Genomic DNA, 21,240 nt, shown 5'->3' with positions numbered 1-21,240 from the left:
CACTCAGTGGCTCTTAGCCCCATCTCCCAATGACCAGCCCCCCTGAGTAGCTTCCCCACCCTCCGTGACCAGTCCCCCTCAGCGGCTGTTAGCTCCACCCCCTCATCCCCAGTGCCCGCCCCCCAGCAGCTCTTGCCCCCACCCCGTGACCTGCCCCACTCAGTGGCTCTTTCTTCCGTGACCAGTCCCATTCAGCGGCTGTTGGCTTCACTTCCCCAGTGACCGGCCTCCCCAGCGCTCTTGGCCCCACCTCCCTCAGTGTCAGTGACCACCCCCCTCAGCGCCTCCTGGCCCCACCTCCCCGTAACCGGCTCCCCTCACTGGCTCTTGGCTCTCCAGTGACCTGCCCCCCAGGCCCGTCTCAGGCTCTCCTGCCCTTGTCCCCAGCGGCACCCCTGTGCCTCGCCGCTCGCAGGGGCGGGAGTGGGCGGGGCCGCCCAGCTCTCTCTCCCCGCACTGCCGGAGAGAGGCCGGGCCATGGCGACAGCGGCCGTGTGTCCTGTGGGCGGCGGGAGCCTGCAGCGTCCCCGCCTCCTGTCCCGGGCTGTGCCTGCCCCCGACTTTTCTCCGGGTAAGGGGCTGCTGTTTCCCCGAGGGCAGTGAGTTCCTCCCCGCGGGGTACGCAGGCAGGGAGCGACGGGGGGCAGAGGAGGCATACAGAGGTGGGTGCAGGGGGCGCTGGGCAGGGGTCATCATGAACACAATGAGGGGCTGGGTGCTGGGTGAAAGGGGGAGGGCGTTGCATGGGACTGGGCCATTGGGGGTGGCGTGGGTAGCCCGGACACCTCCCGGGGGCGGGCAGCGAGGGAGCCCCGCAGGTGCGTGCGTGAGTGGCTGGGTAAGCACTGCCAGGACATGTCTTTGGGGGGCGGAGGGGTTAGCTCTGGGACCCTCTACTCCTCCAGACTGGCGCGGGATGGGGGAGTTCAGAAGCCTGCAGCCAAGGACCCCCAGGAAGCGGGCCGGGGAGGAGAAGGGAGAGGCTGGGGCAGCGTTTCCGATCCTTGCCGGGTCTGTGTCTGGACCGGCTGAGGCAGCTTCTGCAGAGCCAGCCTCTGCTTCCTCCTCCTGCTGCCGCTAATGCATCCTCACCGGAGTTCAGCCGGCGGCCGCAGCCCCGAGTCGCCCGGGTTAGGGCGTTACTCCGTCGGGCTAAGCCCGGCTTGGCTCCGCGGGCGTGTTTGCTCCTTGGAAATCCCGTAGTGCTCTCCGTGCTGTGCGTGTGCCGGGTTGTGTTGCAGAGACACAGACCTAGGCAGGGCAATTGCTGCTTGATCCCTCGGAAACAAGGGGGACGTTTTCGCCATAGTCCCGTTGCTTCCAAGGCAGTTACCCCATGGACGAGTGTGACCACTGGCTCTCGAGACCGAGTGCAGATAGGGGAACCAAGCTTACATGCACTTGGTTTTGCATCAGGTCTGTGATTTGCAAGGGTTCCTGTGGAAGGACAAGTTTCAGAGTAACAGCCGTGTTAGTCTGTATCCGCAAAAAGAAGAACAGGAGTACTTGTGGCACCTTAGAGACTAACAAATTTATTAGAGCATAAGCTTTCGTGGACTACAGCCCACTTCTTCGGATGCATATGCATCCGAAGAAGTGGGCTGTAGTCCACGAAAGCTTATGCTCTAATAAATTTGTTAGTCTCTAAGGTGCCACAAGTACTCCTGTTCTTCTTTTTGTGGAAGGACAGGTTTCCTGCTTCCCAGCCCAGACTATGCGGTGGGGGAACATCCCGTTCGCTAGGCAGCGGAACAAGTGAGCAAGGCTGTCTGCTTTAATGAGGAACAGGGAGGGAGACGTTGGCAGAATTTTACAGCATGTTTTTTTAAAACCATTTCTGACTCTTTTTCGAAGTGTGGGGGGCGGGGAAGCGAAGAGGGACACATGCCTCCAACAGCAACAGGAAGAGTTGGAAAGGGAGAGCAGCAGAAGGAATTTCCAAACTCTTCTGCACCTGAAGTGCTAATGTGGATTCCCTGATTCTCAATCCAAAAACAGATTCCTCTGGTCGTGGTACAGTAATTTACTGTTTCATTGCTCTGGTATCCATTTTTTTTATTTTGATTTTTTTTCAAACTATTGTACACCTATTTCAATAGGCCATGCCTTGCAAAATATCTTCTGATTTTGGAATAGACTTTTCCTCTTACACTTGGACTAGCTAATTGGATAGCAAAACGCTAACTGCATGGATAGGATTACTCAATGCTCTTGTAATGCTGTTTTGCTGTTCAGTTTCAGCCCTTTTGCATGAAAAGAATCTGCCTTGAAATAGCTTCTCACCCCATCGTCGTCCTCCGGGGTAGGAGTGGAGGCAAGCCCCACAGATCCCTCTGTGTAGAAGTCATGATGCAGGCTGTGCAGTGAGTTTATTCCTTGAACAGCTTTATTCTTGCTAGGCCTTTCATTTTAAGAAAGGTTTAATTGTCAATGTAACTAAATTGGCTTCACAGCAGATTTCATTTGAATGGCTTGCTTATTCAAGAGGTCCTTGATAATTACAGTGCATTGTTTAGCAAACTGGAGTTTTTTATTCATCTGACAGGTTAATTCCATCATTGGGGCTTAATTTTTTTAAAAAGGATTTCCCTATAAAATGAAAGTTCTGGTGAGGAGACAGCTGTGCAGTAAATGTTTGCTTCCAGCAGGCTGCTTTCTGTTTCTTGTGAGTGGGTGTGATATATTTTTTTCTGTGTGTCTTTTGTGGAGGGGAATTGTGGATCCCAGGGTGATAAAAAGTTTACCCTCTATCCCAGTGTGATGAGGCGTTTAGTTCTGTCTGGTTCCTGTGCTGGCCTTTTGCTTTTTAATTTGAGGTTGGATTGTTTTCAGGGTCTGTCTGAGAGGGGCAGCCAGCAGAAGTTCTCAGACAGGTGGCATTGAAACTTAGCCAGTCAAAACCACAGGAGTGGCTTTCCTAATAGTAGAATGTGTTTAGACTAGGGGTAGGCAACCTATGGCACACATGCCAAAGGTGGCACGTGAGCTGATTTTCAATGGCACTCACACTGCCTGGGTCCTGGCCACCTGCGGGCTCTGCATTTTAATTTAATTTTAAATGAAGCTTCTTAAACATTTTAAAAACCTTATTTACTTTACACACAACAATAGTTTAGTTATATATTATAGACTTATAGAAAGAAACCTTATAAAATGTTAAAATGTATTACTGGCACGCAAAACCTTAAATTAAAGTGAATAAATGAAGACTCGGCACACCACTTCTGAAAGGTTGCCGACTCCTGGTTTAGACGTTCTTTTAAAGAGGCTGATTCTTGGATTTAGTCAAGAAGATCTTTATACATCTTTCAAAAAGAGGGAGCAGAGAAGTCTTAGAGCTTTGTTCCTTTAGGCTCTGATTCAGTAAGATATTTAAGCACATGCTTAATTTCAAGCACATGAGAAATCCCATTGGCATCAATGCTTAGAGTTAGGCATGTGCTTAAGTACAGTGGGGCTCTAAAGGAACAATCAGTTATTTTGCAACCTCTGCTCCTATTCATGCCAGTCCTGTATACTGCTTAGTTCAACATTTCTATTCTCTTGTCTGCAGCATTTGGACAAGAAACATTGTCTAAGTTCTTCAGAACCTTTATCATGACAGGAAGGGATTATCTCATCCTTTTCCCTCTCCTTTTCAAACTATCTTTGTCTCTGGGTGAGAATTACTGCATTTAGGTAAGGAGGGAATTCTTTCTCTCTCCTCCCCCTCTGTATTGTAAATATTTTTACTCCTTTCGAACTCGTAACCCTAGAAATGATCAACGCGACTGAGGAACATTGCCTTGTATGGTTTAATCCTGGGTTTCCCCTAGTTGTATCACACCCACTTTTTCTGCTCGGAGAATATTTTTCCTGTACTCTGCACTTCTATAAAGTTTTTATTACCATGTTTAAGAAACTTGGAACTTGTTCGGTAGCCTCCCCTCTGTCCCCAACCTGCCTCAAATGGTGGAGCTGTCATTAAGTCAACTCTTTCTCCCCAGAGAGCCAGAGATGGGTCTAGCTATGACTTTTGCCCAGCCAGCATGGGTAACTGCAAAGAAGCTTGTGCCAAGAACATTCTTGGGTAATGTATTTGAAAAGTTTGTGGGCATGTGTTTGTGCCTAGTTGGAGTTCCAAGGACTTGACATTTTCCATTGCATCCATAGAGAGCGACCCTCCCCTCCCCCCACCTCCAGTCTCTTTTCTTATAACCACCAAGAGGCAGCCAAACATTCCCCAGAAGTACGAAACTTGCAGCATTGGGTATGTCCAGATAGTGCTGCAGAGTGTCTGCAGAGGCGGAGGAGATATCACTTGTGCATCAGTAAAAGCCACTAGGATGAAACCATTCAGGGAATGGGCCGTATGGTTTAGCTGAGGATAACAAATCTTGGGGGAGAAACAGGAGCTTCTGTAGGAAAAGTGATGTGACCCCCCTCCCAATGTGTTTTCTCAGAGAGAAGAGTTTCCTCACATATAAAGCACCTAGCATCCCAGCGCTGTGCAAATAATAATAGCTTCCTCAAACGAAAAATGCCAGCTGATGTTGGTAGGGAGGAGCAAACTGTATTTTCAATATTCAGTCATGTGAAAAATCATGGGACTGTTAGTGTTTTGTGCATCCCTCAGGGATGATTAAATCAATAGCTAGAAGATAACCTTGGCATAACAGTTGTTGAGGCAATCAGTATTTTTAATTAGAAACCCTTTCCTTCCAGTGATTTATAATCTGAGGAATAAATTCACCTTATTAGCTTTAACAATTTAATTTTAAAGAGTCTAGTTATTGTCAATTGTGGAAGCACTGCAATTTTTTTTTATAGGTGTCCACCTTCCAGCATCATTCATGTTATGGATTGCTGTAGCATACTGCAGGGTATTGAATGGACACCAGCTCTGTAATACTCTGTATTTTTTTTACATGGAGAAGAGAATATTTATCCACTGTTCTGTAACAGATCAGGAGGATCCATAACAGGTTTATAAATATAAATGTGGCTAGGGAGGCAGGTGGATGGGGACACATCACTTCTAATAGAAAACTAATAAAAAAAATGAAATGGACAATGGCTTTTAATGGAGCTGGCTGAGAGAGCCAGGGCACGATGAGATCTAGAATTGTTGCTGGTGGGTTGCCCAGCTGAAGACCTGGAATCTCAAGTGTTATGGCAGCCCTCTATTAGCTTTCATTTGGCAGATGGTTTAAACATTAATTTTTCAGGGGTGGGATCCCCTTTCATGTTTGTTATCCTTCCCATTGTCCCTTTTTAAAGACAATAGCACATGTATCATGGGCATTTAACTGATATCAAAATGAGTTTAATTTGCCAAGGTGGGTAGAAGCTAGGTGGGATTCAGTGTTCAGGGATGTTGTTTCTGCTGCATCACATTTCATATCTGTTCTCGTCTTTGATACTTTCTTCTAACTTTTTCTGGTCCCTCCCCATCCTCAGGTCATAGGGTTTTCCCAGCCCCACAAGCTGCTCTCTAGCTGTACATCTTGTAGTATATCTTTTCCTTGGCCTAGAGGCTGTGTGTGTGTGTGTGAAATATGAATTCTTGGGGCTAGGCAGTGCAGGAGGGGTGGGGGAAGAAGGTCAGAGATGCACTTAGCTGTGCCTCATCCTCCTTATGCATAGATCACCAGGAATGTTCCAGTCATCCAAGCAGGGCTGAATGGGAGTTCCTTTTAGAGCTGGCTTAATACTACTTTTTATGAGACATTGAGATCATCTTGAAACTGCGTGAGTTTCCCCATTTAACTGTCATGCGAAGATGAAAGCACTTGGCTCTTAGAGAAGGAATCACAAGTCAGATGTATCCATAATACTGCAGGGCTTGAAAATATTAACAGATGCCTTCTAGTTGAGGGGGAGGGTCCCCAGCCATATCCGAGGGCACAGTTTCGTGCCATGTTTTTTGCTGAGAGCTTTCCCAAACAGCAGTAGCAGCATGAAATAGGTGTGATTCTTGATAGTTTCACTGCTGTTCTAGGGTTCTCGGTGATATCAATGAAACTGATAGCTGTCATGGTCAGTTTCATTTTTGCTGCTGGACAAAGCTAGGAGCAGCAGCAGAGGCAGTGAAGCTGGGAAGACGGTTGCAGACTTGGGAAGACAGAGTTGCATCAGCTTCCATTCTCTTCATATTGCTAATTTTCCGCACTCAAATAAAATGGCTAAAAACTTTTTCTTTAAATGAAAGCTTATATTTTGTGACAATTGATGGCTTAGTTCCTTTTGTTCACCTGCAAAAGCTTCTTATTTGGGAATTGGATTTTTCAGGCCCTGAAACTAAATTACACTAAATAGTCCTGGTGGAGCCTATTTATGTGAAACAAAACTCTACGCTCCTCAGTCTTAGTACCTTTGGTTCAGAGTGAACATATGATGGATCTGGATGGTAAGTTTGAGAGAGAAATTAATAGTATTTAAGGACAGTGCTTTTGCTCAGGTGATAATTTTAGGCCCCGAGAGAGAGGTAGCAGTGGGCCACTGTCCTTACTGAGCCCTTGTGGAAAGACTTAACAGTGGTAATTGAAAAGCAACTTGATGAAAAATGAAATTCTTAAAACTAAGAACAAAAGGAAGGCCAGCTGGTTATGAGACTCTGCTAAAATTCAGGCATGGGTTTGAAAAATCCTATAGCATTCCCAAAGCTGACCACAAGTGCAACTCCCATTGATGCAAGTGTTCAGCATGAGAACTGAGGGAAGTAAGTGACTCTTGGTATGCAACTTAAAAGGATGCTGGCAAATTATTTCCCAGTGTCCCTTTTCTCCTCTCCCCATTTATGAGGGTTGCTGCCGACTCATCTGACTTAGCCTATTATTGAATCACCTCATGCCTGCTCTGCTCTGCCAACTTTAACCTTTAAAGAATGTAGTTGCATGAATGTCCTTCCATTACTGGGTGCTCGAAGGTCATTGCAGTGAAGTATCTGAAAAAGAGAATGGGAAAACTATTGACATTATTGGTGGTCACGGGGTAAGGTTACCCCCTCCTGCCATACAATTCCTAGTTCTCTGTACCATGGCATTATATAGCTTCCATTTCATAGAATAATAGAAGATCAGTATTGGAAGAGACCTTAGGAGGTCATCTCGTCCAACCCCCTGCTCAAAGCAGGACCAACGCCAACTAAATCATCCCAACCAGGGCTTTGTCAAGCTGGGCCTTAAAAACCTCTAAGGATGGAGACTCCACCACCTCTCTAGGTAACCCATTCCAGTGCTTCACCACCCTCCTAGTGAAATAGTTTTTCCTAATATCCAACCTAGACCTCCCCGACTGCAACTTGAGACCATTGCTTCTTGTTCTGTCATCTGCCACCACTGAGAGCAGCCTAGATCCATCCTCTTTGGAACCCCCCTTCAGCTAGTTGAAGGCTGCTATCAAATCCCCCCCTCGCTCTTCTCTTCTGAAGACTAAATAAGCCCAGTTCCCTCAGCCTCTCCTCATAAGTCATGTGCCCCAGTCCCCTAATCATTCTCGTTACCCTCTGCTGGACTCTCTCCAATTTGTCCACATCCTTTCTGTAGTGGGGGGTGCAAAACTGGATGCAATACAATTTGTCCTCCCCAACACCCCAGGTCCCTGCTCTAGCAACCAATATAAAAGCTTCTGATATCCAAAGCATTCTGTGATGTCTAGCTGAGCTCCAACTAGCTGCTGCGTTTGCCTGCGTAGTTGTGGCACTTTTAGTTTCTAGCTCAGTAGTCTGTAAAATGTTTTGGGGTACATGGAAAGTGTAATATCAAACCCAGTTTTTATTCCATCGTATCTACAGCACGCCTCTGGCTGTGACCTGGAGGCACCTAGTGCTCACTGGATGGAATAACTTCATGACTGTGGAATCAAGAGTGATCTGCTTGGCAGAGCATCTGAAGCAGCCATCTACACTGTCCCACTGGCGGTAAGACTCCACCGAGTGGCTGTCTGCAGTGCATTATCTGTGTAGCACTAAGTGTATGCAAGGCACTTAACACAGGCCTCCAAATAATCCTTCTAGGGTATCAGAGGGGTAGCTGTGTTAGTCTGGATCTGTAAAAAGCAACAAAGAGTCCTTTGGCACCTTATAGACTAACAGATATATTGGAGCACAAACTTTTGTGGGTGAATACTCACTTCGTCAAAGGAGTCCCTTGGTTTTCATACTTCAACTGCTAGAAGAGGGCCTCATCCTCCCTGATTGAACTGACCTCGTTATCTCCAGACTGATTCTGGCCTGTATATTTATATCTTCCTCTGGAAATTTCCACCACGTGCGTCTGATGAAGTGGGTATTCGCCCACGAAAGCTTATGCTCCAATATGTCTGTTAGTCTATAAGGTGCCACAGGACTCTTTGTTGCCTTCTAGGGTAGTTCTTGGTTCCACTGTTACCAGCTTTGCCCATTACTTTGGGGTTACTCTTTGGGGGAGGGGAAGGGGGGTGTCTGTATGTCTATCAATGGACTGCTTGTGTCACTTGTGTTCTCATATGTAGCTCTACTCCCTGCTGCAAGTTCCCTCCCAATGGAGCTATCCTGCAGGACCTAGGTTCTCCAGGGCTGGGTTCTTCCAGCCCCAGAATCGGACGCACATACACACACCTATTAACAAAGCGCATCTGAGAGGACCAGGTTAATCAGCACTCCCAAGCTGACCCCTTGTATGTCCCTGGACTCAGTAGTTAGGGTTGAGCAGCACTTCCAAGCTGTCACCTTCATAGGCCCTTGGACTCAGCAGGCTGGGTCGAACAGCACCTCCAACCTGTCACCCTCATACGCCATGGACCCTGCACTGGAATAGAGCACGCCTGAGAAGGCTGGGTCGAGCAGCAGTTTCAATCTGCAACCCTCATATGCCCCAGGACTCAGCAGATTGGGTCGAGCAGCACTTGCAAGCTGCCACCCTCATATGTCCCAGGTTCAGCACGTCTCTATCCCCACTTTCACATTACAATTGTTCTGGTAGTAACCCACTTGATGAGCAAATCCCACAGGATTTTTGGGCGCTGCAGGGATCTTTTAGTTTAGGTATGAGGAGTGTTGCTGCAGAGTGAATGAGGAAACTAAAAAACACCCACCGGGGTGGGGGAGGGGTGGAGGGGAGAGAGAGAGAAGCAACCAGCTTAATTATTAAAGCTATTTATTGCCAAGTAATAACCATAGGGGAGCCAAACAAACAAAACAGTTATAATATTAAATCTAACTTAAATTGATTATAAAAGTCAGGTTTAGAAAACTATAACTGATCACACAAGTCAGGGTCAGAAGGCTATACAAGACTTAGAGAGAGAGCGAGCTGGGTTCTCACCACTCTGTGAAGCTTGAATCAATCAGGGGTCTCAGGTGGTGGTGGTAGCTGAGGGTCTAGAGTGCTGGAGACAGGCAGCGCCCCCAGCATGAAAGATGAAATCCCAATGGAACTGATGCAGATTTTGTATCCAGGCATCAGAACAGTTACTTGAGCACGGGTAGGGGATTTTGGAGAGAAACAACAATGGTTCAAGGGATTACCACTAGATTTATGTGTAAACAAGGGAGTATATCAAAGTTGTTTTGTTCAGGCTAGACCATGGGAGCTGATCATTTCTGGCTTTTGGTGGTGGTCCTTGGAGGGAGCTCACAATTCAATTAGGGAGCTTCACTATTTTGGATACCAATAAAGGATTCATTACTAGAATTGGTCTGATAACTACTGAGCTGGGTGTGTGCAGGCGTGGGTTCATTAACATCTGGAGCAGAGATCCCCCATCATGCAGTGCTTCCCTGCTTTTCTGGTCCCAGAGTTCCGTGCGGTTCTTGTCTTGGAATCTCTGTTCTCCATTCTGTATGCTAATGGAGATGCCTCCTTCTCCCATCTTCGATGCAAATGAGGAGGGTTTCCTTAATCATGTCCTCCTTATCCCAGTGAGTTTCCTTAATCATGTCCTCCTTATCCCAGTGATTTAGGTGTGTCTCCCACTTCCTTTTCATTGCTTTTTGTAAGTCTTTCTTCTGATGCAGATTTAGTTCAAGCAGAGGCTGGGGGCAGGAAGGGGGAGGGAAGGTCTTTGGTGAGTCAGACAGGCTGGGTACTGCGCCCTGGTTCCCTAAGAACACAGAGCTGCTAGGTAACACCACTGTTTATGAATGGGGTTCCCTTTTGCCTGCCACATGCTGATGCCTTGATAGAGTTGGAAGGCTGCAGTCACACAGTCCCCTCTGGGACTGGGGTCGGTCCAGAACAGCAAACCACCTTCTACTGAAGGTCACTGTGAAGGAAATTCAGGGTCAAGGGTTATTGATCCTGAAGGGTAGCAAATCTTACTGCTACTGATTGGCTAGGAATTGTGCTTGGACGTATTTGTTTGGAAGGTGTTACAGAAAGGCAGAGTATTGTTATTTAGTGTTGTGATAGTGTCCCGGGCCCCCATTGTGGCAGACGCCTTACAGACACAGAAGTCACGATCAATTTGTAATATGCCATTTGAAAGAGTGAATGCCTTCGCTCCAAAAGAGATCTGCTCCACATTTGTCCTTCTCTTTCTGAAAATGCATCAATTGTGGGCTTCAGGTGAGCCTGGCCAGTTTAGGGTGAGGATAGCATTGGAACCTCCCAGTCACTGTTGCAGGCCACATAACTAATCTGTACAAAGGATCTGGCCCAATGCTTCTTGCAGTCTGTGAAACTGGGAGGAATGCTGCCTGCACCAGGGAGCTGGGTTGATGTACCAGTCCTATGCTGTATCGTTACAGTGGGGTATAGTGATACATCTCCCTAATCCAGTCTCCTGGGAACCTCAGTTGACATGACATGTTACATATTTTTGAGATCTGGGAAGGTAGAGCCTTCTTTATCAATGGGGACAGTTCATCGCTTAGGAATTGTTACACAGGCATTCCATGTGAATTCTGCAAGGCTATTTCTATTGTTTAGAACTACAGGCAGCCTTTGCATGTAACAATGTAGCTGAGGCAAAATTACCATTTTCATCAGGCTAATCCTCTCAAAGGGCCAGAGGAGAAATAGTATAATCTGGAGAGACGTCTCTTTAATTTAGTAATTAGACAGGGATTGTTACCTGGCACAAATCCTTTACATGTGAGGGGATTTTGACTCCAAGGTATCTGATACTTTTGTATTGTGGCTGGTTTAAAGGGGGAGTATGAGAGCACTGCAGAATTATCAGTCTGGCCTTGCCAGGCCTCTTCTCAGGGTTATTAGCCGTGGTGTGAAAACCTGACAAATTCCTAAATGGAAAATAGCCAATCAGATTTGCAGAGTCTGGTACAATTTTCAAAAATATCTTCCGTGTCAAGAGTCATCTTGTTAATGTCCTGTCTGGTGTTGTCCCCTCCTGCACGCCAGGAAAGCTGTGTGCTGAGTCAGTGAAGAGTTGTCATGAGGGCAGCCTCGATTGGTACCCACTTCTAATTCAGAGTGGCTGGAGTTGTATCCATTTACTATAAGAACTGCTTTTGGTGAGGAATAGATCCATGTCCCCTAGATGAAACCACCCCAACACTTTGAACAGTTTATTCCTGGTTTGCTCAGTGAGAGCACCAATCCTGGCTGTCTCCCAGAAGTGAAAAGGTCAAGAGATGCAGAAGTTGCTCAACATTCTTATAGGGCAGGGATCGGCAACCTTTGGCACGCAGCCTGCCAGGGTAAGCCCCTGGTGGGCTGGGCCATTTTGTTTACCTGCCGTGTCCACAGGTTCGGCCGATTGCTGCTCCCACTGGCTGCGGTTCGCCGCTTCAGGCCAATGGGGGCCGCAGGAAGCGGTGCGGGCTGAGGGATGTGCTGGCTGCCGCTTCCCGCATCCCCATTGGCTTGGAGCGGCCAACTGCCACCAGTGGGAGCTGTGATCGGCCGAACCTGCAGACATGGCAGGTAAACAAACCGGCTGCGTGCCAAAGGTTGCTGATCCCTGTTACAGGGTTATCCTGTAACTAACTAAGCATTAATACCCCTAACCTAGTCAGTCTAATCTGCGCTAATTAGCTGAAGCGGCCAGATTATTCAGTAGCTACTGACGTGTCCACAATAAGGAGATGGGACAGTATGATTGACCACATTTTTTCAGGGGGCTTCTCTGGTTTCAAAATGAATCATGCAGCTTGCTTTGGGGACTTTCCCTTCTGGAAAGCTGCATTGTACATCCGGAGCAGCCTTGGTGAGACAGGAATTTTTAAAATCCCACTCAGAAATGATCAGGGCTTTTGACTCTTTAAAGGAACAAGTTCAAAAAGTTAGTTGAAAGCAGTTCTAGGGCCCCCTCCTGCCAATTTCTATGGTTTTACGATCATATTTTCATATCTAAAAATTTCCCTAACTGCTTCTTCTCTCTCCTCTTGTTGTCTGAGTCCCACACAAACAGGAAAAAGACTACATACGGGAAACAGTGCGAGTGACTAGATGCAAAGTGCTGTTAAATGCACAAACTGTATCTCCAAAGAGACCCCCCCCAATCTCGTTTACTTAGGTGCTACTTGTATCACTAGGGTAGTCAGTGTTTCTCCATTTTTTTTAAAGTTGATGGAATGTCCCTTTAAAATTACTCCCATGGTCATTGTCATCTTGTAACTCCAGAGGAGACCAGCACTTTGACTCCCTCCTTGGGGAGTTTAAGGAACTTATATGGGATTGCTTAAGAAGAGTCATTCTGCTTTCTCACTTGCAAGGTATATGGTTCTTCATAGAAATTTCTGATTGCGGGGTATTAATGTTTTTGTTAATATGCCTCTTTCCTTTCTAGTCTTTTAATAGCTGATATAATTGTGGGAGCCACATGACCCTTTATCAGTGTGTGCCACTGACCTACCAGGATTGTTGCCTTGCCGTCTCTCCTCCACCCCAATTTACAAGTGGAATTTACCGTAGATAAGGTCCAATCCAAAGCCCACTGATTTAAATGGGCTTTCGATCTGGCTCTTGGTACGTATTTCATTGCAAGTGAGTCATATGCAGTCCTACTTGTGTCCTTTCCTTGGCAGTGTCCTTAATGGTATAAATGGAGGATTTGGTCTAGCAGTTAGCCAAGGTGTCTCCTGCACTTTACTATGCTCTATGAAATACTGTTCCAATGAAGGATGTTGCTTCCATTTCCAGTACAACTCAGGTGGTCTCTATTCAGTTGAATTAGTCCAAGGGTATGTCTACACTACGAAATTAAGTCGAATTTATAGAAGTCGATTTTTTTAGGAAGTGATTTTATACAGTTGATTGCGTTTGTCCCCACTAAGTGCATTAAGTCAGTGGAGTACCGAGGCCAGTGTCTACTTTCGGAGCGTTGCACTGTGGGTAGCTATCCCACAGTTCCCGCAGTCTCCGCCGCCCATTGGAATTCTGGGTTGAGCTCCCAATGCCTGATGGGGCAAAAACATTGTCGCGGGTGGTTTTGGTCAGTCGCCGCTCCCTCCGTGAAAGCAATGGCAGACAATCGTTTCACGCCTTTTTTCCGTGCAGATGCCATACTGCTTTCAGCAGATGGTGCAGTAGGACTGCTAACCGTTGTCATCCAACCACTGGTTCCACTGCAACTCTGCTCTCCTGGTGACATGAATCCACCTCTCCGGTCCTCTTGTCGTTCTTTATAAATATCTATTCTCGTGACATCCCATAGTCATCCACCACTTCTGCTGCAACTCTGCTCTCCTGCTCTTGCCTCGATAGCGAATTTCTCCAGGTTGTCTGTCATGGTTCTTCTGGGAACGTGTGTTCTTCATCGGGAAATGTGCGCAGTGCTAACCGTCGTCATCCACCGCTTCCGCTGCAACTCTGCTTTCCTGCAGATGCCACGCCTCGGCAAGCATGGAGCCCGCTCAGCTCACCGCTGCTGTTGTGAGTGTTGTAAACACCTCACACATTATCCTGCAGTATGTTCAGAGTCTGCAAAAGCAGGCGAGGAGGCGATGACAGCGCGATCATGATAGTGGTGAGGACATGGACACAGATTTCTCTCAAAGCATGGGCCCTGGCAATTTGGATATCATGGTGGTAATGGGGCAGGTTTGTTCCATGGAACGCCGATTCTGGGCCCGGGAAACAAACAGACTGGTGGGACAGCATAGTGTTGGAGGTCTGGGATGATTCCCAGTGGCTGCGAAATTTTCGCATGCGTAAGGGCACTTTCATGGAACTTTGTGACTTGCTTTCCTCTGCCCTGAAGCGCAAGAATACCAAGATGAGAGCAGCCCTCACAGTTGAATTACCATTGGGGATGTTGAAATGCCTATAGTTATCCTTGGAGGCCCAGCCTACCCCTTAATGCCATGGCTCATGAAGCCATACACAAGCACCCTGGGCAGTAGTAAGGAGCTGTTCAACTATAGCCTGAGCAAGTGCAGAATGGTGGTAGAATGTGCATTTGGATGTTTAAAAGCTCCCTGGTGCAGCTTACTGATTAGGTTAGACCACAGCAAAACCAATATTCCCATTGTTATTGCTGCTTGCTGTGTGCTCCACAATATTTGTGAGAGTAAGGGGGAGACGTTTATGGCAGGGTGGGATGTTGAGGCAAATTGCCTGGCGTCCAATTACGGTGTGACAATTCTGTTTTTCTCCTTGATGAAAACCTGCCCCCTTGGTTGACTCTACTTCCCTGTAAGCCAACCGACCTCCCCCCTTCGATCACTGCTTTCAGAGGCAATAAAGTCATTATTGTTTCAAAATCATGCATTTTTTATTAATTCATCACACAAATAGGGGGAAAACTTGCAAGGTAGCCTAGGAGGGGCAGTTAAGGAGGGAAGCACCGGGTAGGGTGATGGAGGAGGGAAGGACAATGCTACACTACAGTTCAAAACTTATTGAATGCCAGCCTTCTGTTGCTTAGGCAATCCTCTGGGGTGGAGTGGCTGGGTGCCCATAGCCGCCTCCTCCCCTCCCCCCCCGCCCCCCGCGTTCTTGGGCGTCTGGGTGAGGAGCAAGAAGCCTGGGAAACAAGCAGGGAGAACTGGAAGTCCTGGCACAGTCAGGGAACTATGATGTGATTGGAATAACAGAGACTTGGTGGGATAACTCACATGACTGGAGTACTGTCATGGATGGATATAAACTGTTCAGGAAGGACAGGCAGGGCAGAAAAGGTGGGGGAATTGCGTTGTATGTAAGAGAGGAGTATGACTGCTCAGAGCTCCGGTATGATACTGCAGAAAAACCTGAGAGTCTCTGGATAAAGTTGAGAAGTGTGAGCAACAAGGGTGATGTCGTGGTTGGAGTCTGCTATAGACCACCAGACCAGGGGGATGAGGTGGACGAGGCTTTCTTCTGGCAACTAGCAGAAGTTGCTAGATCACAGGCCCTGGTTCTCATGGGAGACTTTAATCACCCTGATATCTGCTGGGAGAGCAATACAGCGGTGCACAGGCAATCCAGGAAATTTTTGGAAAGTGTAGGGGACAATTTCCTGGTGCAAGTGCTGGAGGAACCAACTAGGGGCAAAGCTTTTCTTGACCTGCTGCTCACAAACAGGGAAGAACTAGTAGGGGAAGCAAAAGTGGATGGGAACCTGGGAGGCAGTGACCATGAGATGGTCGAGTTCAGGATCCTGACACAAGGAAGAAAGGAGAGCAGCAGAATACGGACCCTGGACTTCAGAAAAGCAGACTTTGACTCCCTCAGGGAACAGATGGGCAGGATCCCCTGGGAGAATAACATGAAGGGCAAAGGGGTCCAGGAGAGCTGGCTGTATTTTAAAGAATCCTTATTGAGGTTGCAGGAACAAACCATCCCGATGTGTAGAAAGAATAGTAAATATGGCAGGCGACCAGCTTGGCTAAACAGTGAAATCCTTGCTGATCTTAAACGCAAAAAAGAGGCTTATAAGGAGTGGAAGATTGGACAAATGACCAGGGAGGAGTATAAAAATATTGCTCAGGCGTGCAGGAGTGAAATCAGGAAGGCCAAATCACACTTGGAGTTGCAGTTAGCAAGAGATGTTAAGAGTAACAAGAAGGGTTTCTTCAGGTATGTTAGCAACAAGAAGAAAATCAAGGAAAGTGTGGGCCCCTTACTGAATGAGGGAGGCAACCTAGTGACCGAGGATGTGGAAAAAGCTAATGTACTCAATGATTTTTTTGCCTCTGTCTTCACGCACAAGGTCAGCTCCCAGATTGCTGCACTGGGCAGTACAGCATGGGGAGAAGGTGACCAGCCCTCTGTGGAGAAAGAAGTGGTTCGGGACTATTTAGAAAAACTGGACGTGCACAAGTCCATGGGGCCGGATGCGCTGCATCCGAGGGTGCTAAAGGAGTTGGCGGGTGAGATTGCAGAGCCATTAGCCATTATTTTTGAAAACTCATGGCGATCGGGGGAGGTCCCGGATGACTGGAAAAAGGCTAATGTAGTGCCCATCTTTAAAAAAGGGAAGAAGGAGGATCCGGGGAACTACAGGCCAGTCAGCCTCACCTCAGTACCTGGAAAAATCATGGAGCAGGTCCTCAAGGAATCAATTATGAAACATTTAGAGGACAGGAAAGTGATCAGGAACAGTCAGCATGGATTCACGAAGGGGAAGTCGTGCCTGACTAACCTAATTGCCTTCTATGATGAGATAACTGGCTCTGTGGATGAGGGGAAAGCAGTGGATGTGTTATTTCTTGACTTTAGCAAAGCTTTTGATACTGTCTCCCACAGTATTCTTGCCACCAAGTTAAAGAAGTATGGGCTGGATGAATGGACTGTAAGGTGGATAGAAAGCTGGCTAGATCATCGGGCTCAACGGGTAGTGATCAATGGCTCCATGTCTAGTTGGCAGCCGGTTTCAAGTGGAGTGCCCCAAGGGTCGGTCCTGGGGCCGGTTTTGTTTAATATCTTTATTAATGATCTGGAGGATGGTGTGGACTGCACTCTCAGCAAGTTTGCAGATGACACTAAACTAGGAGGCGTGGTAGATACACTAGAGGGTAGGGATCGGATACAGAGGGACCTAGACAAATTAGAGGATTGGGCAGAAAAAAACCTGATGAGGTTCAACAAGGACAAGTGCAGAGTCCTGCACTTAGGACGGAAGAATCCCATGCACTGCTACAGACTAGGGACCGAATGGCTAGGTAGCAGTTCTGCTGAAAAGGACCTAGGGGTCACAGTGGACGAGAAGCTGGATATGAGTCAACAGTGTGCTCTTGTTGCCAAGAAGGCTAACGGCATTTTGGGCTGTATAAGTAGGGGCATTGCCAGCAGATCGAGGAACGTGATCGTTCCCCTTTATTCGACATTGGTGAGGCCTCATCTGGAATACTGTGTCCAGTTTTGGTCCCCACACTACAAGAAGGATGTGGAAAAATTGGAAAGAGTCCAGCGGAGGGCAACAAAAATGATTAGGGGGCTGGAGCACATGACTTATGAGGAGAGGCTGAGAGAACTGGGATTGTTTAGTCTCCAGAAGAGAAGAATGAGGGGGGATTTGATAGCAGCCTTCAACTACCTGAAGGGGGGTTCCAAAGAGGATGGAGCTCGGCTGTTCTCAGTGGTGGCAGATGACAGAACAAGGAGCAATGGTCTCAAGTTGCAGTGGGGGAGGTCCAGGTTGGATATCAGGAAAAACTATTTCACTAGGAGGGTGGTGAAACACTGGAATGCGTTACCTAGGGAGGTGGTGGAGTCTCCTTCCTTGGAGGTTTTTAAGGCCCGGCTTGACAAAGCCCTGGCTGGGATGATTTAGCTGGGAATTGGTCCTGCTTTGAGCAGGGGGTTGGACTAGATGACCTCTTGAGGTCCCTTCCAACTCTGATATTCTATGATTCTATGATATGGAACTTGGGGAGGAGGGCAGGCAGTTATACAGGGGCTGCAGCAGCGGTCTGTGGTCCTGCTGCCTTTCCTGCAGCTCCACCAGACGCCTGAGCATGTCTGTTTGCTCCCACATTAGGCTCATTCTCCTCTGGGACGGAGAGGATAGGGGGAGCGTAGAAACGTTTTCAGCTGCAGGAGGAAAAAAAGGGAGAGTAGTATTTAAAAAGATACATTTTAGAGAACAAAGGGAAGACTATTTCACACTGAATCAAGCGATTCACATTATAGCACATGTGCTTCACCCCTCCCCCTCCACCCCGTCCCCACCGTGTGGCTAGTACCAGGGAAGATCCCTCTCAGCCAAATGCGAACAGCTCAGCATGAACGGGCCTCCACCCACCGCATGGCAAAGGCTTTTAGAATACCTCCAGGAGAGCTTCATGGAGATGTCCCTGGAGGATTTCCGCTCCATCCCCAGACACGTTAACAGACTTTTCCAGTAGCTATACTGGCCGCGAATGCATCCCAAGTCTTCAGGGCAAATTAAACACGCTTGCTTTTAAACCCTGTATTATATTTACAAAGGTACACTCACCAGAGGTGCCTTCTCCAGCTTCATGGTCCGGGAGCCTGCTTTGGGAGGGTATTGGCTCCAGGGTGATGAACGGTTCCTGGCTGCTGGGGAGAAGGGATTCTCCGCTTGCCTGCTGCATGGATTCTTCTCCCCATACAGCGATCAGATCCAGTACCTCCCGTTCAGTCCATGCTGGAGCTCTTTTGCGATTCTGGGACTCCAGGGTCACCTGTGTTGATCAGCTCGCCACGCTGGCCAAACAGGAAATGAAATTCAAAAGTTCCTGGGGCTTTTCCTGTCCACCTGGCCAGTGCATCTGAGTTGAGAGTGCTGTCCAGAGTGGTCACAATGGAGCACTCTGGGATAGCTCCCGACGGCCAATACCATTGAATTGCATCTACATTACCCCAAATTTGACCCGGCGATGTTAATTTCAGCGCTAATCCCCTCGTCAGGGAGGAGTACATAAATCGATTTTAAGAGCCCTTTAAGTCAACAAAAATGGCTTTGTCGTGTGGACAGGTGCAGGGTTAAATCGGTCTAACGCTGCTAAATTCGACCTAAACTCATAGTGTAGACCAGGGCCAAGAGAATTGATTAAACTGTTTTTCTAGGAATTAGGTGACTGGTCTATCTTGGCAAGCTTGTGAATGCTCATTTTGAAGTCCTACCCTATTTTACCGAGATGAAACCTCCAAGATGGCTAAGGCTGTGTCATAGGACAACATCAGAAGGTTCCTAATCTTGCCTGCCCTACTAGTTACAGGGTAAAACAAGAGGAAAATATCTCTTGGTTTTGAACACCTGGAACCTGAATTTGGTTCATTATTTTAAAAATTCTTTTTCTTTAACCAGTGCAGGTTGAATCTTTACTATTAAAACAACAAGGAGTCCAGTGGCATCTTAAAGACTAACAGATTTATTTGGGCATAAGCTTTCGTGGGTAAAAAAACCCTCACTTCTTCAGATGCATGGAGTGAAAATTACAGATGCAGGCATTATATAATGACACATGAAGAGAAGGAAGTTACCTCACAAGTGGAGAATCAGTGTTGACAGGGCCAATTCGATCAGGGTGGATGTAGTCCACGCCCAATAGATGAGGAGGTGTCAATTCCAGGAGAGGCAAAGCTTTGTTAGTCATAGAATCATAGAATATCAGAGTTGGAAGGGACCTCAAGAGGTCATCTAGTCCAACCCCCTGCTCAAAGCAGGACCAATTCCCAGCTAAATCATCCCAGCCAGGGCTTTGTCAAGCCGGGCCTTAAAAACCTCCAAGGAAGGAGACTCCACCACCTCCCTAGGTAACGCATTCCAGTGTTTCACCACCCTCCTAGTGAAATAGTTTTTCCTGATATCCAACCTGGACCTCCCCCACTGCAACTTGAGACCATTGCTCCTTGTTCTGTCATCTGCCACCACTGAGAACAGCCAAGCTCCATCCTCTTTGGAACCCCCCTTCAGGTAGTTGAAGGCTGCTATCAAATCCCCCCTCATTCTTCTCTTCTGGAGACTAAACAATCCCAGTTCCCTCAGCCTCTCCTCATAAGTCATGTGCTCCAGACCCCTAATCATTTTTGTTGCCCTCCGCTGGACTCTTTCCAATTTTTCCACATCCTTCTTGTAATGTGGGGCCCAAAACTGGACACAGTATTCCAGATGAGGCCTCACCAATGTCGAATAAAGGGGAACGATCACGTTTCTCGATCTGCTGGCAATGCCCCTACTTATATAGCCCAAAATGCCGTTAGCCTTCTTGGCAACAAGAGCACACTGTTGACTCATATCCAGCTTCTCGTCCGCTGTGACCCCTAGGTCCTTTTCTAGCCATTCGGTCCCTAGTCTGTAGCAGTGCATGGGATTCTTCCGTCCTAAGTGCAGGACTCTACACTTGTCCTTGTTGAACCTCATCAGGTTTTTTTCGGCCCAATCCTCTAATTTGTCTAGGTCCCTCTGTATCCGATCCCTACCCTCTAGTGTATCTACCACGCCTCCTAGTTTAGTGTCATCTGCAAACTTGCTGAGAGTGCAGTCCACACCATCCTCCAGATCATTAATAAAGATATTAAACAAAACCGGCCCCAGGACCGACCCTTGGGGCACTCCACTTGAAACTGGCTGCCAACTAGACATGGAGCCATTGATCACTACCCGTTGAGCCCGATGATCTAGCCAGCTTTCTATCCACCTTACAGTCCATTCATTCAGCCCATACTTCTTTAACTTGGCGGCAAGAATACTGTGGGAGACCGTATCAAAAGCTTTGCTAAAGTCAAGGAATAACACATCCACTGCTTTCCCCTCATCCACAGAGCCAGTTATCTCATCATAGAAGGCAATTAGGTTAGTCAGGCACGACTTCCCCTTCGTGAATCCATGCTGACTGTTCCTGATCACTTTCTTCTCCTCTAAATGTTTCATAATTGATTCCTTGAGGACCTGCTCCATGATTTTTCCAGGGACTGAGGTGAGGCTGACTGGCCTGTAGTTCCCCGGATCCTCCTTCTTCCCGAGTCTTTAAGGTGCCACCGGACTCCTTGTTGTTTTTTAACACTGCTACCCCCTGATATTAAAACATAGTATTTCTCTGTAAACTGGTCACAGAGGGTATGCCCACAGTGCAGTCTTGGATGTTTGTAGCTTGAGTAGAAATTCCTGAGCTAGCTTCAATCTAGCTACCTGGGTACTAAAGCAGTGAAGCTGGTGTAGCAGAGGCTTCAATGTGAACTAAACAAGCCCATCTGGAACCCCAGATAATTACTCAGGGCTGCTAGCCCATGCTTCTGTGGCTGTGCTGGTTCAGTACCTGAGCTAGCTGGATTGAAGCTAGTTTGGATATGTCTATGTGAGCTGCAGTCACATGCTGATTGTGGCGTAGGCATACCCTTAGAAGCAGCTGCATCATTGGGAAGATCCCCTTTACCAGGGTGCACTAACTAAGACAAGCCAAAGCAGAACTAAGCATAGTTTGTATTT

At 47.5% G+C, this 21,240-nt stretch overlaps 1 protein-coding gene across 4 annotated transcripts in view; it reads left to right on the top strand.

Moving 5' to 3' along the window:
- Positions 1–480: 480 nt before the first annotated feature.
- Positions 481–21,240, top strand: part of LOC128844813 (ankyrin repeat and fibronectin type-III domain-containing protein 1-like) — a 601,031-nt gene continuing 580,271 nt past the window's right edge. For 3 of the 4 annotated variants that reach the window (XM_054042827.1, XM_054042826.1, XM_054042824.1), the window contains exon 1: positions 481–571. The gene's annotated coding sequence lies outside the window, so the exon portion shown is untranslated. Of the gene's footprint in view, positions 572–7,774; positions 7,901–21,240 lie in introns of all 4 variants that reach the window. The other variant, XM_054042825.1, reaches the window with a different exon arrangement.

This window comes from Malaclemys terrapin, chromosome 10, assembly GCF_027887155.1.
Source record: "Malaclemys terrapin pileata isolate rMalTer1 chromosome 10, rMalTer1.hap1, whole genome shotgun sequence".
Taxonomy (NCBI): Eukaryota; Metazoa; Chordata; order Testudines; family Emydidae; genus Malaclemys; species Malaclemys terrapin.
The sequence above is the reverse complement of the archived record's forward strand: the minus strand, read 5'-3'. Positions and strand labels throughout refer to the sequence as shown.